This window comes from Schistocerca piceifrons, chromosome 3 (assembly GCF_021461385.2).
Source record: "Schistocerca piceifrons isolate TAMUIC-IGC-003096 chromosome 3, iqSchPice1.1, whole genome shotgun sequence".
Taxonomy (NCBI): Eukaryota; Metazoa; Arthropoda; class Insecta; order Orthoptera; family Acrididae; genus Schistocerca; species Schistocerca piceifrons.
In genome coordinates, this window is record NC_060140.1 from 194,614,904 (window position 1) to 194,633,889 (window position 18,986).

At 39.1% G+C, this 18,986-nt stretch overlaps 1 protein-coding gene across 1 annotated transcript in view; it reads right to left on the minus strand.

Annotated features, from left to right (window-relative positions):
• LOC124787709 overlaps window positions 1–18,986 on the minus strand; it is a 169,691-nt gene that overhangs the window by 30,674 nt on the left and 120,031 nt on the right. The window lies entirely within an intron of this gene.

Genomic DNA, 18,986 nt, shown 5'->3' on the forward strand with positions numbered 1-18,986 from the left:
TACCGAACGAAAGCGCTGGCAGGTCGATAGACACACAAACAAACACAAACATACACACAAAATTCTATCTTTCGCAACAAACGGTTGCTTCGTCAGGAAAGAGGGAAGGAGAGGGAAAGACGAAAGGAAGTGGGTTTTAAGGGAGAGGGTAAGGAGTCATTCCAATCCCGGGAGCGGAAAGACTTACCTTAGGGGGAAAAAAGGACGGGTATACACTTGCACACACACACATATCCATCCACACATATACAGACACAAGCCTTTACAAATGTCTGCTTGTGTCTGTGTATGTGCGGAGAGAGAGAGAGAGAGAGAGAGAGAGAGAGAGAGAGAGAGAGAGAGAGAGAATATGCATGCATGTACACATGCACTCGAGAATCATAAGAGTGTTATGATGTGCTCAGGAGGAAGTACTTGCTGTCACTTACAGCAGACTCTTCTAATGCTGCCTCATGGGACATGGGCAACTGTGAGAGTCTGCCAGTGAGCAGACATAGCTAGTGTAGGCTACCTGCCAGTGTGACTTTTTCCACCATACTTGTACCTTGTACTGCCTTGTGCATGAAATATTTACCCATCATTATCCATGGACACTAGGATGAGCTGAGGCATACAGCCACACAGGCTTTAGCCCAGGTACCTCACTGCCCAATATCAGCCATTTGCCCACACATGTCCATCATAGCCTGCAGGCATCAGGCTGCTAACAGCCAAGCATTTGAGCAGGAACAGCCTGACCTATGGAATGACAGTGCCTGTGAAGTATGTGACCTCTAGAAGTAAGTAGACATCTGAAAGCTAGGATGACATTACCTTTATCATTTGAGTGGTGGAAGAGGAAGAAAGAAGGAGGAAAGTGACCATGTAGTGTCACACAAAAAATTATGCCATACATGTACCACACGTTAAATAACCAAATAGGAAAGAAAGATACAGTTTAATAACAAATGGTTTAGCACTGACCAACAGATCATAACAAGCAAGCTGACAGTCCAAAGACAGTACCCTCATGGTCCATGTGAGTGACAACACTGGTTATTCTCTGCCATACTTACAGGGCGTATTTGTGTAGATGTAGAAAGAGTGACAAAGTTCCATGATCCTGTATCACAGTACCATCTTTTCCAGATCTCCTGGATGACAGCATAGTGTTTATGATGCAAACATGACTAAGCTTGGAGGCATTGGCCTACAGCTCTGTTCAAACCACAATTCTGAATTTTACAAACTTGGAAAGCTACAATGCCTGCAATGTGGAGACAGCTGAAATTATATAAAACCCTGTCTTGTGTAAATGTGTAGCAATGTAGAGATCTGATAGCTTTCAGTAATCATTATTTAAGATCAATTTCTTATGGTGGAATGAGGGCTGTGTAGTACTGGAATGAGAACAAGGAAGGGGCTGGATGGGTGAGGACATTGACTAACATAGGTTGAGGCCAGGAGGGTAATGGGAATGTATGATATATTGCAAGGAAAGTTCCCATCTGTGCAGTTTAGGAAAGCTGGTGTTGGTGGGAAGGATCCATAAGGCACAGGCTGTGAAGCAGTCACTGAAATGAAGGATGTCATGTTTGGCAGAATGCTCAGCAAAGAGGGTGGTTCACTTGTTTCTTGGCCACAGTTACTCAGTGGCCATTCATGCAGACAGACATTTTGTTGGTTGTCATGCCCACATAGAATACATAGAATACAGCACAGTGGTTGCAGCTTAGCTTGTAGACCACATGACTGGTTTCACAGGTAACTCTACATTTGATGGAGTAAGGGATCATAAGCACTGGACTAGAGTAGGTGATGCTGGGAGGATGTATGGGACAGGTCTTGCATCTAGGTCTATTACAGGGGTATGAGCCATGAGGTAAGGGGTTGGGAGCAGGTGCTATGTAGGGGTGGACGAGTATATTGTGTAGGTTTGGTGTACAATGGAATACCACTGTGGGAGGGGTGGGAAGTATAGTGGGCAGAACATTTCTCATTTCAGGGCATGACGAGAGGTAGTCGAAACACTCCCAGAGAATGTAATGCAGTTGCTCCTGTCCCGGGTGGTATTCCTCAGCAGCACTTCCCTCTCTGCATCCCCTACCCTACTATCCCTCCCCATCCCCGCCCCTGCCTCCTCCTTACCCCCGCCCAATCACCACTCCCATCATGCGCTGGTGCTGCTGCTTGCTCAGTTGCCTGAGACTGCAGTCATGTGTGTTGGAGTTGCATTTGTGTGTGTGTGTGTGTGTGTGTGTGTGTGTGTGTGTGTGTGTGATCATCTTTTTTTTTACAAAGGTCTTACTGGCCAAAAGCTTTATTTGTGACAATCCTTTTGTTATGCCTATCTGCGACTCAGCATCTCCACTATATGGTGAGTGACAACTTTCCTTTTCATATTATTGTTACATTCCATCCTGGGTTTTCCATTGTTTAAAAACAAAACTGTTGTACCTACTGCTTGTGTGTTTATAAACACTAATCTGTAAACCTACAAGACTAATTTTCATGGAATTATCACAGAGACTTGAACATATCTTGTAGCAACACATAGGTTTAATTTCATCAAAATCAAAGAAGGGGAAAAAAGATATCATAATTTAAAGTTTTACCTGAAATTGTCTGCTCATCTTAGTAGTTTGGATTTTTAATCATCACAGCACTGTACACCAAAAAGCTAATGGATGGTATTGTTAGTCTTACAATACACCAAAGAATCAAAAGATGGGGTTGTTAGTTTTTTTAACTCAGTGATAGATATATTTTCGTGTTAGTGACAGAATTTAGTGCCAAAATTTTATCTTTAAAAATACAGACTAATATTGAATTTCCATAGCTAGAATATAAGGATTTACTGCTTTTGCTTCATTTATTAAAAACTTAGCAATATTGCTTTGCTTATTTCAGTGGACTTTATTTATATTCTACGCTATGAAAAACGAATTTATTAAGTTTGCTTTGTGATTTGAATGCCTACTCACTACTGATTGTGTTTTGTTTACGAATAAAAATGTCTAGAAAAAGGTTTGAGTCTTTGTCTGTACACCAGAATGAATAAAAGACTGAGGACTACATGGTTTTCTGAATCCAATGCGGATCATGAGGCAAGAAATGGTGCAAGTTGAGAACACTAACCTTTAACTCACTCTTTGCAAACTTCTCCTGAAAGAGAGGTGTGATCTTACTCTGATCAAAAGCATCATGCATTATCTCACTCCTGCATTTGCAGAGGCTTAAAGTTACTTCTCTTCAAAGTGACATCATAGAATCATAAATTTTAATGGGAAGTGGCACGGGCAAGTGAGTTTTTATACATTGAATCCTGCTTATTCATTAACAATTTACTATTTTTCATTAAATGTCCACAGTTCCTGGTGAGTTTATGTTATGGCATGACCTGTATGCTGTGGGTATGGACCCTAGTGTCAGTTGCCTTTTGTATGACCAGCTCTATGTCTCTCTCTCTCTCTCTCTCTCTCTCTTTCTCTCTCAAATTCAGAAGCAAACTAACTCTTCACACATGTCCCCAATCATACTGCTTCAGTCTCTGTAGACAAAGAAGCTTTATGAGTCAAAAATAAATACCAAGCATACAAAGTCTTGGGCACAGTTATATATGAATACCCAGGTAACACAAGCTTTCTCAGATAATGTGAAAATAAAAATGTACAGTTTCTGAGTAAGAACAAGAACCAATTAAGTTTCTATGGGTATAGCAAACTGATATGAGTGTGACAATGGTAAATAGTTTGAGGACATCATAAGTTTATTCTTAATTAAACACTCAGCTACAGCAGAAATTAAATAAATATTTAAAAACAACTTTTCCCTCATAACTTGTAACACAGGGCTGGGAAGAAGACAATGATTTAGTGCCTCCTCAAACATAATGAGGTCATTAGAGACAGACACAAGTGAAAACTGGGGAAGAATAAGGATTGAAATCAGCTATCCTTTGAGAGAAATGATCCTGAAATATGCTGTACACAATTGTGCAAATCAAGGAAAATTTAAAAATGCATGGTTGCATATGGATTTTATCTCTGATCCTCTTGAATGCAACTCCCATGTCTTAATCACCACATCACATACTCAGTCACAGTTCTGATGGCTGGATAATAATCCCCCAATGGTATTGGTGATTAAACAACAACATACAATGGTAATGCTAAAAAGTATGTTTTCCATCATAGTTCAGGAGCTATGAAAAACCTTATAACCATAAATACATAAATTACCATAATAATTCCATAAATCTCATTAAAAGTTATTGTACATCATCAGCTATTATTAAGTGATGTACAGGGTAATATTTTGTGTATTCAGTATAATGATATCAATGGGGTCAGCATGTTTAGTTTATGGTTTAGTTGTGTGAGTATTGATTTAATTTTGTGCTGCAGTGTCAGTATGATGATTCTGTAATTTTCAAGTCATATATTGACACCCTTCCACATGAACCACAGACATTGCCAAGTTGGGGTAGCTTGTATGCCTCAGCAATGATAGCTGAAGCATAGGTGCAACCACAATGGAGGGGTATATGGGGGGAAGCAAGGCAAACATGTGATTCCTGAAGAGGGGCAACAGCCTTTTCAGTAGCTGCAGTGGCAACAGTCTGGCTGATTGACTGATCTGGTCCTGTAACATAAGTCAACATCGCCTTGCTGTGCTGGTACTGTGAAAGGCAGAAAGCAAAGGAAAATTACAGCTTTACTTTTTCCAAGAGCATGCAGCTCTACTGTTTGATTAGTTGATGATGACATCTTGCGTAAAATATTTTGGACATAAAATAATTTCCCATTCAGACCCCCATGCAAGGAACACTCAGGATGACATCTTTAATAAAAAAAATAACAAAAACAATACTAGAATTCTACCAATTGTAGTGTGGAATATTAGATCCTTTGGTTTGGTAATTAGGTTAAAAAATCTGAAAAGGGAAGTGGATAAATTGAGGTTAAATACAGTGGGGATTGGTGAAGTTCAGTGGCAGGATGAACAGGACTTCTGCTCAGGTGAGTACATGGTCATAAATACAAAAGTAAGACTAACAATCAATAAGAAAATAGGAATTTGGGTAAATTACTATGAGGGCATGGTGAATGAATTATCATCCATACGTCAGACACAACACAAACACCCATCACACTAGTAAAAGTTTATACAACAACTGGCTCCACAGATGATGAACTGATTGAAAGAATATGAGCCCTATTATTGCCAATTTGTTTATAGAAGTTTTTGAGAATGTGCCTTAGAGTCAGCAGCTTTGAAACCTGCATTTTTTTCAGATATGTAGACAACACTTTTGTTCTTTGGCCTTGCATTAGAGAAAAATTGAATGTCTTTTTAGAACACCTGAATTCAATCCATTTAAATATTTATTTCATAAGGGACAGGCCAATTATAGGAAGCCTACTCACACTGCAGGCTCATAGTTGTCACCATCTGGCTCAGCATGAAAGGGTACTTCATCCCTTGGTTCACAGCATCCATATATCCATATCATCTTGGACCTTGAGAAGTTTCATCAGAATGGTTATTGTGAAAGGCAGATCACACATGCATTGCACTTTTGACCAACTGTGCACCAGATGAGTGGTGATGAAATCAAGGTGGCAACAATGTCTATGGTCTTTTTGACCTATGCAGGGAGAATTTTGAACACGACTGGTCACATTTTGTGAAAATATGATGTGAAGTGTATTTTTTGACCACCATATAAGATCATGGTCCTTTTAAGTTCCGTAAAGGACAATCTCGGTTTGCCTAAGGCAGATGTCTAATGTATTTCTTGCAGTTGTGGCATGTCATATATTGGTTAGACTATCAGGACTGTGGAGAACTGGTCTACTGAGAATACGCAGCATACATGCTTACAACAGCCAAGCAAATTCACCATTACAGAACATTACCTTGGCACCAGTCATCTTATGGAATATAACAACACAGAGATTTTGGCATACACTTCCAGCTATTGGGGTACTGTTCTTAAAGAAGCTGTAGAAAATAAATTAGCAAGTAACTTTATCGATAGAGATGGTGGTTTTTGTATGGAACCACGCTCTCTTACTTGTCAAAAAATAGAGGAACAGAGTTTATGCTGCCTCACTCATTGATTATTAATTTCACTGTCAGTAACTTCTGATTTACAGAGAGAGAGAGAGAGAGAGAGAGAGAGAGAGAGAGAGAGAGCGAGAGAGAGAGAAAGAGAGAGAGAGAGTTATCTTTCCAGAGCTTCTCTGAAAACTGAGGTTTTAAATAATTTCCTTGCACAGCATTTTCTTGCTGCAAATTTTGCCTTAGTAACAGCTGGGTGTTCTCCTGTTGAAATATCAGTGGTTGCCAGAAATATCGCATGGCTGCATTTCCGTATGTTATTTGAAGATTGAAAGAATGTATGATGAAATAAAACAAATTATTCAGGTATTTAAGGGACAGGAAAATTTAATTGTGATAGGTGACTGGAATTCAGTAGTAGGAAGAGGAGCAGAAGGAAAAGTAGTTGGAGTAGATGGGCAGGGGGGAAAGGCATAAAAGAGGAAGCCTCCTGGAAGAATTTTGCACAGAGCGTCTTCACTAACACATGTTTTAAGAGTCATGAAATAAGTTTGTGTGCATGGAAAAAAGGCCTTGAGACAATGGAAGGTTTCAGGTTCAGAGATTTTGGTATCCGATTTTAAACCATAAGACTAAGACATCTCTGGGGCAGATGTGAACTCTGGCCAGAATCTATTGATTATGAGCTGTAGATTAGTTCACTGCAGTTTGCTTTAGTTTTTGTCCATTGATCATATTTGATGATGATTTTAGACATGTCACATTGCCAGTTTTGTATGGAATAAACAAATATGTTAGAAATTTGTCATTGATAAAAAATAATGTTGACAGGTAATCAAAAGTGACCAGGTACTATAAGCACAGTATAGAAACACAAAAACTATTTTTAGTAATAACCAGTGCTTATAAATACCAATAGCCTGCATTAATTTACACAACAGTCTTGCAGACATAAGGAAAGTCTACAAAGTTGAATGTTCTCACCTTACTGCCAAAATTGTAATACATGTATAAAAACTGGGGACCAAATTTTTAGATCATATATGTTAGACACACTGTAGAAAATATTTAGACAGTTACACATAGTGAAAACTCATATTTGCACCAATACACAGGATCAGGAACACAAGTTTCCACTTTGTATGTCATCTTCTATATTTTCAGCACTACACTTTGTCTTTCTTTTTCCTTATTTCAGAATACTTATTTTCCACAAGAAAAAGCAAATGTTTTATCCTAGTCCCTGCAAGTACTGCTTCACCAAATACCTACATCCAGAGATGAGATGTTCAATCGGCTTTTTTTTTTAAGGTGCTCATTTCCTTTGTGCTCTTTACACTAAGTAGCAGTCTGTTGTAGAATAAGCTACCAGCATATGTTGGGCCCCTGTCTGTATTTGCAATTTGTTGCCCCGGATATGGAAATTTTCTCTAGTTCTTGGTGCTGGTCATAAAAATCTCTATTTGGAGGTGCTGTAAAATTTGCTATTAAAAGAAATATTTTCTCATATATGTACAAACTTGCTGGAGTTAATATTTTAAATTCTTTGAATTAGTTTTTGCAGGATTCCTAAGGTGTTAGTTTTGCTATGCATCTGATGGCTTTCTTTTGAAGTTTTAAAATTCCCTGAATGTGTACTTCTGTTGCTCCTCCCATCACTGGAATACACATGGTAAGATAAGTCCATACCTAGTACATTTCTGTGTCCACCACATACACATATTTTTTCATTAAGAATGCATCTGTACCAATATTTATCAATGTGGCTTTCTTAAGAAAAAAATTTGTCCATCTCTATTCCCAGAAACCTACTACCATCCACTTGTTCTTAGTCTGCACCCACAGTGCTCAGAACAAGAACCTCTGAGCTGTTAGTTCTGTTTGTTTCAAATTGTGTACACATTGGTTTCTTCCTATTGATCAATAAATTATTTTCTCTAAAATATTATTCTGCCATTTGCATGTTGTCAATAGCTGTCTTTTTCAAATCCTTTACTGAGTCACTATTGACCAGTTAATCTGGCTTATTCACATAGATAATAACTGTTTCATTTAGTGGAGTGGGCATATCTGTTACACATGGTACAAGATATAGAGCAGAGGTTATAGTATTGAACCATGAGCTAGTCCATTTTGCATCTGCAAGAAATCAGAGTAGACATTTTTCTCTGTATTTTCGGTTTTATGTTTTATTTCAACCCATTCTTGCCTGTTTTCAACAAAGGTTTTTATAATAACCACAGCTTTTCCTCTTGTGCCATAGCAGTCCTGTTTCTCTAGATGAATTCTGTAACTAGAGATAGGAAAATGTAGCTTATATTGTTGTAAAAGTTCACATCTGTTTTTTGTTCTAAAATGATTAGATGCCAACAATTTAAAGGATTGTCATGCTATATGATTGTAAACAAACAAGCCTTAGTGCTTTGCAATTTACTGTTAAAAAAAAACTTCCTAGCACTTAAATCTATATTTGGTGTTAACAAATCTCTCTTCTTCAAATTTCTTTTCTTCCCATTGCCAGTCAATAATTAATATCCTCTTTACTTTGGCCATCATCAGTTATTTTTCCACCCAAATAACAAAACTCATCTACTACTGTGAGTGTCTTCTTTCCTAACCTAATTCTCTCTGCATTGCCTGATTTAATTTGACTACATTCCATTGTTCTTGCTTTTGTTTACTTATATTCATCTTATACCCTCCTTTCAAAATAATATCCATTTCATTCAACTGTTCTTCCAAGTCGTTTGCTGTCTCTGACAGAATTACAATGTTCTTGGCCAATCTAAAAGTTTTTATTTCTTCTCCCTGAAATTTAATTTTGACAGTCTGACAGCCATGGACCAAGGGAATCAGGTAACTGCAGAATCTCTTGACTTACAAAAAGCATATGACTCAGTACTTCACAGAATATTGACAAAATTTCTACATCAACATCTACACACATACTCTGCAAGAGTACTCTTTACTAGTCATTTCCTTTCCTGTCCCACTTGCAGACAGAGCGAGGGAAAAATGGCTATCTACATGGCCCCATATGAGCCCTAATTTCTTATATCTTATCTTCATGGTCATTATGCAAAATGTATAGTGGTGGCAGTAGAATCATTCTGTAGCCAGCCAGAAATGCTGGTTCCCTAAATTTTCTCAATAATATTCCTTGAAAAGAGTGTCTCCTTCCCTCCAGGGATTCCCATTTAAGTTCCTGAAGCATCTCTATAATTCTTATATGTTGTTCAAACCTACTGGTAAGAAATCTAGCATCCCACCTCTGAATTGCTTCAATGTCTTTCAAACTAATCTGGTGTGGCTCCCAAACACTCAAGCAATACTTAAGAACAGGTCACACTAGTGTCCTATACATCGTCTCCTCTACAGATGAACCATACTTTCCTAAAATCCTCTCACTTAACCAAAGTCAGTCATTTGCCTTCACTACTACAGTTCTTACATGCTTATTCCATTTCATATCTCTCTGCAGTGTTACCCCTAGATATTTAAATCATGTGACTGTGTCAAGCAACACAGTACTATCACTGTAGTTGAACATTATTTGTTTGTTTTTCCTACTAAACTATATTAACTTACATTTTTCTGCATGTAGAGGTCTCTGCAATTCATCATACAAACTAGAAGTTTTGTCTAAGCCATTTTGTATTGTCCTACAGTCACTCAATGATGGCGCCTGCCCATACACCATTAGCTAACAGCCACATATTTCTGCCCACCCTATCCAACAGGTCATTTATGTATACAGAAAACAACAGTCTTAGCACACTTGCCTGGGGCACTGCTGATGACACCCTTGTGTCTGACAAACTTTCACTGTTGAGGACAATGTACCGAGTTCTATTAGCTAAGAAGTCTTCAAGTCACTCGCATATCTGGGGACTTGTTCTGTATGTTCATTAACAGTGTGTAGTGAGGCATTGTGTCAAATTCTTTTTGCAAATCTATGAATATGCTTGTTACCCTTCAACCATGGCTCACATAATACTGCAGGAGAAAAGAGCAAGCTGAATTTCTCACAAGCAATGCTTTCTAGAACCATGCTGATTCATAGACAGAAGCTTTTCTGTCTCAAGGAAATTTGTTATACTCAGACTGAGAATATGTTCAAGAATACTGCAGCAAACTGATGTAAAGGCTACTGGTCCATAATTTTGCTGGTTCATTCTTTTACCCTTTTTATACAAAATACTGGAGTCACCAGACTTCTTTCCAATCATTTGGAACTTTGTGCTGGGCAAGAGATTTGTGATAAATACAAGCTAATTAAGAGGCCAATGCTGTAGAGTACGCTTTGTAAAATCAAATTGGGATTCCAACCATTTTGGTGACTAGATTGCTGATTTCTTGAGAGTGATGATGCAGCATGTTATCTTACAAGAAGAATCAACTCCATTTATAAAGTTAATTCAAGCAAGAATTTATGTAGCTTTACACAAACCACTATCAGCTGTTTACATGCTCACAGAGTCAAAATTGTGTACTAAAATCATCAGAGTTATATTGATATCTATTACATATACCACCCAGCTCCCAAAGGGGTAGGGGTGGGGGTAAAATGGTTGGTATTGCCTGACATCTCAGATTCCCTGTGTGACCAGTGTGTTGTTTGGGTAGTATCAGAATGTATGTGAACAGGTATTCATGCACAAGCATGCACTGAGCAGAGAGTAGGGGCAAAGAGGATGGATAGTGACAGGGGGACAGAAAAAGAGGGGAGGGGGAGATGGACACGTAGAAGTGGGAAGAGGAGGTGGACAGAGAGGAGAAGGGGAGATAGACAGAGAGAGGGTGATGAGGCAATGGACAGAAAGATGTGGGAGGAGGAGGTGGTGGAGGTGGATAGAGATGGAGGAGGAGGAGGAGGATATGCATGGAGAGAGTGGGAGGAGGAAGAGGAGATGGATAGTTGGAAGAGGAGAACAAGGAAATGCACAGAGAGAGTGGGGGGGGCAAGAGGACATGGACAGACAGATTGGGAAGGATGAGGAGATGGACAGACAGATGGGGAAGGATGAGGAGATGGGCAGAAAGAGGGAGGGACGAGGAGGAGATGGAGAAAGAGAGGGGGAGTGTGTGGAAAGGAGTGAGATTGGGGCGGGCGGGGGGGGGGGGGTGGAGAGAAATAGACAGAGAAACAGGGAGGTGGTGGAATGGACAGAGAGAGAGAGAGAGAGAGAAGAGAGAGAGAGAGAGAGAGAGAGAGAGAAGAGAGAGAGAGAGAGAGAGGGAGAAGAGAGAGGGAGAAGGGAGAACAGACAGAGAGGGGGGGAGCAGGAGGAATGGGCACAGAAAGGAGAGGAGGAGATGTGTACAACGCATGTGACTCACATGCAAGGATGAAGACACAGATAAAAGACTAGTAGTCTGATAAAATGAAGAATGAATGGCTAAAGGGTTTTCTTTTACTTTGGTTTTGAATATCTGGGGTTCTATAATTTCAGGTATGATATCAATTGGTAAAGTGTTAGAGCCTTTTGCACCAGCTTACAAAAATCCATTGTGAACTTTACAAAGGGATCATAATCTGGTTCTAACGAATATCAGAGTTTATTTTAAATTCACTCTTGTTATTAACTCTCATTATTAACAATAAGTGTAAGAATCTCTATGTCCCCTAAGAGGGTTCTGCAAGATGGTTGTTTATTGACATTGTGCAATATTCTTATCACATACTTCTGTAGCTGCAAAGCCATATTGACTCAAAGTGTTCAAGTATGTTGACAGTCTTGTTTCCAAGTCAACACAATGGACAAGATTTCTAAACACAAAGCAGACAGAATTGAACCTTTTGGTTAACCTATACACATGCTGATGTCACCTCAGTCTATTACTCATCCGGGTGTCCAGAAACTTCACATGTGGAGCCTCGTCCAGTGTATGCCAATTGAGCTGTGCTTGTAACTTCTGTAATGTATTTTTATTTCTTTGGAATTGCATAATATGAGTCTCTGTAGGATCAAGTTTGAACTGTCACCACCTGTGAACCAGTTATGACATGGTTCCATTAATATCTTGGCTGTATCAGGTACGGATGTGTTTGGATCTTTTATCAATATACTTGCGTCATCAGCAAACATTAGAGTTTTTAAGGAGTCTTCCACTGCACCAGGTAAATCACTACTGTAGATCTAGAACAGGAAAAGTCCAAGCTTAGAATCTTGAGGGATGCCATGTTTAATGTTTCTCCACTATGAATTTAGTCTTCATTCTATTTTGTATCCTTAAATAATGTGATCCCCTGTTTCCTGTGTGAACACAAGACTTCAACCATGCAAGAGAAAGGTGTTTAATACCATACCATTTGAGTTCCCCAAGAAGAATTTTGTGACTGACACATTCAAAACCTTTGGCAAGTCATTGAAAATACCATCAGGATAACTGTTCTTCTTTAGTTCTATCATCACTCAGTTCATGAGATCATGTATAGCTCTCCTAATAGACAAGCCTTTGTGGAAGCCAAACTGAGCTGTTGTGAGCTACATTCTCAAGAAATTTAGAGAAGTTGGGAAGGATGGAGATGAGTCAATAATAAGGGAACACTTGCTTATCTCCATTTTTATAAATAGGTGATACTATTACATGTTACAGTCTTTCCCAAAATACGTATTGACTTATTGACTGATTACAAAGGTAACTGGAGGGGATATTATTGAGTACGATTTTAGTACTCTGGTTGAAATATCATCATAGCCAAAAGAGTTACTGCTTCTTACTGGTGTAATAAATGTTATAATCTCCCTAACACAAGATATGACAAAACTGATGACTGATGGTAGACTATGCAATGCCACTCTAAGTAAAGCTAACAGATCTGCCTTTGATGGACTGCTTTTTGCACTTTGCTCCCAGCTGCTGTTAGAAGAATTCATTTGAATTTAACATTGTCTGCCTCAGGATACTGTTATAAGGGACTTTAATGTTATCTGTCTTGTCAAATTTATTCATTTCATTCAGAATAATGCTCCAAATTGTTCTTGCCTCTCTTACAGCACTAATTTTCAAAACTGTCATCTGTAACCCGAGGCCAGGTGAGTCAGAAAGCTGCCCAACACATTCTGCTGTCAGAACTGGAAAAGTGCTAAGCTGACACAGCAAAAGTCTCCACTCACCAATGAACTGAACTCGCTTACCACACATCAAGCCCTGCCACCTAATGCCAGGCCTCGAATCTTATCAACGAAGCAAGGTGTGAGGACCAGGTTGTCACAGTGGTGACCTGGATGATGCCATGCCTGCATCAGGTCCTGTGTTGCTTCTGGCCTACATGACCAAAAATGACATCCTGTCGTAACAGAGCTGGGTCAAGTGTGCATAAATACCACCCACTCCACCCTTGCAGTATCTGTTGTCAACAACAGCCCACACTGAGAAATAATCCGCACCGACTGTTGATCCAAGGTGGGTCGTACATGCTCAGCTACTAGACACTGTCTCCACCAGCCACAGATCAGTGGTTCACACCTCGCCCTGATGCTTCTAGGAGCTGAACTGGTGCCTTCCAGCTGGGAGCCCTGGCTGGCTACCATAAACCAACTTCAGGGCACCTTCCAGGGATCCTTGGTTCACAGTCTATACTTGGGTGCCATCCATACCTGACTTGCTGCAAAACCCCCTCTTGCCTTATGTGCAGGCACTCTGCTGCTGCAGACCTGTATCTGAGGGGCTGCTAATGCTGTATCCTACATCAGCACCCCAAGTTTTGTGGTGCAGTGTGCCTCTTCTCTACACTGCCACTTAGCATGCCAGTGATAGGCTGACAGTGCTGCATCAGCATCTGACATGGTACCACAGGAGTCATGTTTATGACATAAAGCCTTGCCATCACGTCCTGCTGAGTGGGGCTGCCACATTTTTTTTCTTGCAATTGACATTGCCACTAGGGCCAACACGACCACTGGGGTGCCAATCACATCATCTGCATGAATTCTACTAAATAAATCTGTTGTTATTCCCATTGCCATTACAATTCCATGATGGCTGAGGAGCTGGTTCACTGTGATCACTGCCGAGATAGCCTTCCTGCAACATCATCCTATAAATTTATGGATTCAGTAATGCTTGGACCATCCTGACTCCACAGCATACCATTGTTGGAATTCTTACTTTTATGTGCATAGTAAACGGCTTTTGCTGTCTTAGTGAAATGATGACTAACTTTGCAATAGTTGTAGCAGTGAATTTTTTACTCTTGATTAGAGTTATGTTAGTCTTTCTCTCTTCGTGGCACAAGATATTTTCATTCCTGATGTGGGCCATCCCTTCTCTCAGCTTCCACTGCATCTGTCCCTGGCACATTGTAAAAGAGAGTTCTATTCATAATGCTGGAAGAAATTTTTTAGGAAAGAATTGAAATTCTCATCTACTACATGTCCCTGGTAAGTTTTTCCCTTTTTGGATCTTGTAAAGTCACTTTGAAATGTTTAACTGGGTCATCTTTTACAAATCCCTGAAATTTTTTCTCCCTTTAATGTTGCAGTGTACTTGTGACTAAAGAAAGTTATTTCCCCTTATTGAAAATGTGTAATACAGTTCTTTGCTTGGGCTTGATATTAACAGTAAATTGACAACCCCAGATATTCAAAACCAAAATAAGAGAATCCTTCTTGTGCACAACCGCAATTTATCAAAATATTTAGATGTAAATGCTACCTGTAATGTTTTATTAAACATTCTCATCTTTGCCAGTACAAAGACCTTTCAAAATGTCCATGTAAAGTTACATAAATGCTTTTTTGAAATTTTGTATAAAAACAGCAGCCAATGGCCTTGCAGCAGTGGTAACACTGGTTCCCATCAGATCACCGAAGTTAAGCGCTGACGGGCTGGGTTAGCACTTGGATGAGTGACATCCAGTCTGCCGAGTGCTGTTGGCAAGCAGGGTGCACTCAGCCCTTGTGAGGCAAATTGAGGAACTGCTTGATTGAGAAGTAGCAGCTCAGGTCTCAGAAACTGCCATACGGCCAGGAGAACGGTATGCTGACTGCATGCCCCTCCAGATCCGCATCCAGTGACGCCTGTGGGCTGAGAATGACACGGCAGCCAGTCGGTACTGTTGGGCCTTCATGGCCTGTTCGAGAGGAGTTTAGTTTTTAGTATAAGAGGGACATAGAGTCATAGAGTCAGTACACAGCTATCCTGGGCTTTGGCGACTCTCGTGACCTTGGAGCTGCTACTTCTCAATCAATTAGCTCCTCAGTTGGCATCACAAGACTGAGTCATCTCATTGCATTCCTCCCATCAATGAAAAATCCCTAGCTGTATCAGTAATTGAACCTCCGCACAGCAGTTAGCCATGCTCACCAGTCAGCTATGGAGGCTGACAACTTTTTTCAACATAGCTATTTTTCTCCCAGTATACATGTATAAAATAATCTATAAGTAATTCTCATAATTATCAGTGTGAAAAGATTAGTACCAAGCAGAATCTGTTGTTAGTTTACAGGATGTCCATAAAAGAAAATTCCAGTTGGAGTGGTATATTATAACAGTTTAATTTAGACTATTTACCACAAATCATACATCAAATTGTAGGTAAACTAACCTTGTTTTTGTTTATAAATGTTCAATGTGTGCACCTTTAGTTTTACAGCACACTTCCAACCTAAAATCCAATTATAATTTAATAATTTCCATAGCTAGCCAGCTAAATGTGTTATTGTCAACTTCTGTTCCCATAGTACCATTTGGTGTTATAGTGAAGATGACAACCATGAAGTCACAGTAGTGAATTGGGCAGATTCCAGGTCTATGACACTTATACCCAATAGTAAATTGCCACCACCTTTCAACAGTGTTCTAAGAAAGTGTGGATACAATCCTGACCTTATATTTTCCAGCAACACCATCACATGTCTGTGCATAAAGTCAGTATGCTCACCGATTCCTAAGTCTCAACACAGATCAATTGCATCAGATTTTGCCTGCAATACATCCACAGTATGATTCATTTTGCCGCAGATACTACTTTTTAAAAAAAGAAAAAACTGGAAGAAGTTTAAATCTCTCCTTGCTCCTTGATCAAGAGGTAATGCATATTAGTCCATACTCTGAGCAATACAACTAATACATAAGTGCTGTGAACAAATGTTCTAAGATGTCCATCCCTCATGTATGTTGAATTACACATGTGCAAGGGCTGCCCTTAAGATAGCATCAGACCTCAGTCACTACTACTCAACATTTGAACAAGACCCATTTGACAAAGAAACATCATCTTGTGGATTGTATTTACTCAAATCAGTATCAGTTGCCAAGTAGGGGCAGAGAGTCAAGCTTATGGAAGAAACTGATCTCAGCAAAAACAGTCAAAAAGCCTGGAAACTTCTGAGATGCCTCCATAATGATACATGCAAACATAGACAGTCAATGATATTGCCAATCAACTATTAATAAAGAGTAAATTTGACAACCAAAACATCAAGCCAAAATCTAATAACATGTGTACTTCTGTTACCTAGCTGTCTAGACCTTACTATTTGGAAGAACTGCAGAGGGCAGGTAGTAAGTGTAACACAGAAAAGGCTGCTGGCTTGGATGACATTAGGAATGAGCAAATAAAGTGTTTCAGACCCGAAACATTAAAATGAATTTTAAATCTTTTTAATAACTGCTTATGCTCTGGAAGGATCCCTAGAATCAGCAGGAAAGCTCAAGTCATTACTATCCTTATACCTGTCACAGGAAACAAAGAACCTAAGAATTACCATCCAATATCTCTTCTTACAAGGGAACCTCCCCATCACACCCCCCTCAGATTTAGTTATAAGTTGGCACAGTGGATAGGCCTTGAAAAACTGAACACAGACCAATCGAGAAAACAGGAAGAAGTTGTGTGGAACTATGGAAAAAATATGCAAAATATACAAACTGAGTAGTCCATGTGCAAGATAGGCAACATCAAGGATAATATGAGCTCAGGAGCACCGTGGTCCTGTGGTTAGCGTAAGCAGCTGTGGAACGAGAGGTCCTTGGTTCAAGTCTTCCATCGAGTGAAAAGTTTAATTTTTTATTTTCAGACAATTATTATTTGTCCATCCGATGTAAGGTAACTGCATCGTAGTATGGGGACGTTACACCTAAACAAGCATCGAAACCAATCATATGTTTTGACAGAGCACAGGGAAAACTGTGTGACTGTGAAACTGTTGCATTAATTTGTTGCAGTTTATGTGACAAACTCTTGTGTTTTCATCACTTTTTTGGGAGTGATTATCACATCCACAAGAAAACCTAAATTGGGTAAGGTAGAAGAATCTTTTTGCCCATTCGCCAAGTGTACAAGTTAGGTGGGTCGACAACATATTCCTGTCATGTAACGCACATGCCGTCACCAGTGTTGTATAGATTATATCAGATGTATTTTCCTGTGGAGGAATCGGTTGACCTATGACCTTGCGATTAAATGTCTTTGGTTCCCATTGGAGAGGCACGTCCTTTCATCTACTAATCACACGATTTTGTGGTGCGGTCGCAAAACACAGATTATAACTTTGTGAAAATAAAGAAAGTAAACTTTTCACTCGAGGGAAGACTTTAACCAACGACCTCTCATTCTGCAGCTGCTCACGCTAACCACGGGACCACGGCACTCCTGAGTTCATACTATCCTGGATGTTGCCTGTCTTGCAAATAGACTACTCAGTTTGTCTATTTTGCTTATTTTTTTCATAGTTCCACACAACTTATTCCCGTTTTCTCAATTGATCTGTGTTCAGTTTTTCAAGGCCTATCCACTGTGCCAACTTATAACTAAATCTGAGGGAGGGGGGGGGGGGGGGGGGGATGCGATGGAGAGGTTCCCTTGTTAGCCACCTGTATAAAATCCTTGAGAAAATGATTCTGAGCCACTTGAAGGAAGTAACTTGTGACAATGTTCCCTGCTTTCTTTCTTTCTTTCTTTGTTGCCCTCGGTGTTGATGTATTGGCTAAAGAAATAGGGGATGGAAGTGCAGTACTGTCTACTGTAAATGAGTAGCCGACAGATACAAGTTGTTTACTTTCACTTTCCACAACCCCCCCTCCATAGAAACATTTAATATGGTCAGTGCACTATTGTTTAGCTTTTGATAAGCCTCATTAATAGTTTGCAGGCAAACATCCACATACTGCTACAATAGTTTACTCTTGAATATCTATGACCACTAAAAACATAACCACATAATTCAAAATTCACAGTTCTTTCAGAATAATGAGGTACATATGGAACAGACACTGTCATTGTTTTAACACATGGCCTGATTGTATTACACTTATTTCACAGTTACATTGATGCACTGTTGTTGTTCTAACCAACATAGGTTCCTCGTCAGAAACTTGGCTGTGGACTAAATGTCTCAGGACCGAAAATTGGGCCTTTATGTATCCTCACAATAATAGATACTGAAACTACACATTGTTTGATGCTTAATTTACAGTAATTACAATAAAAACTTAACTCATTAAATTAACTGAATACATCAAAAACTTCTATCTTTTTAACAGTTTCTTCTACTACAACAGTTAGGCCAAATTATTTGTTAAAATCGTCAAATTAACATATACAGCTATGCAAACAATACTTTTGACAAAACTGTTAATTACTTTGGAATTAATTAAGTGTTAACATGTTTTCGAGGAGAGCCAAATAGATACTTTAAGATTACTAATTTTTCGTTTTGCAAATGTTTATAATTAGTACAGAATTTATATTTGTTTGTAAGTCAACAATAGAATTTAAGTTACAAAACAATTACTGATTTCACCCTATAACAAAAGATACTAACTAGGCATAATCAAAATAAATTAGAAAATCAATTACATACATAAAACTAAGCACAAAATTAGATCTGGTGTTATATTCTTTAAAACTGAGGGCCAACCTTTCCTTTTATGGAAATGCAAATTATACTCATGTATGTTAATGTTAATTAGTTAAAAGTGAAAAAATGAAT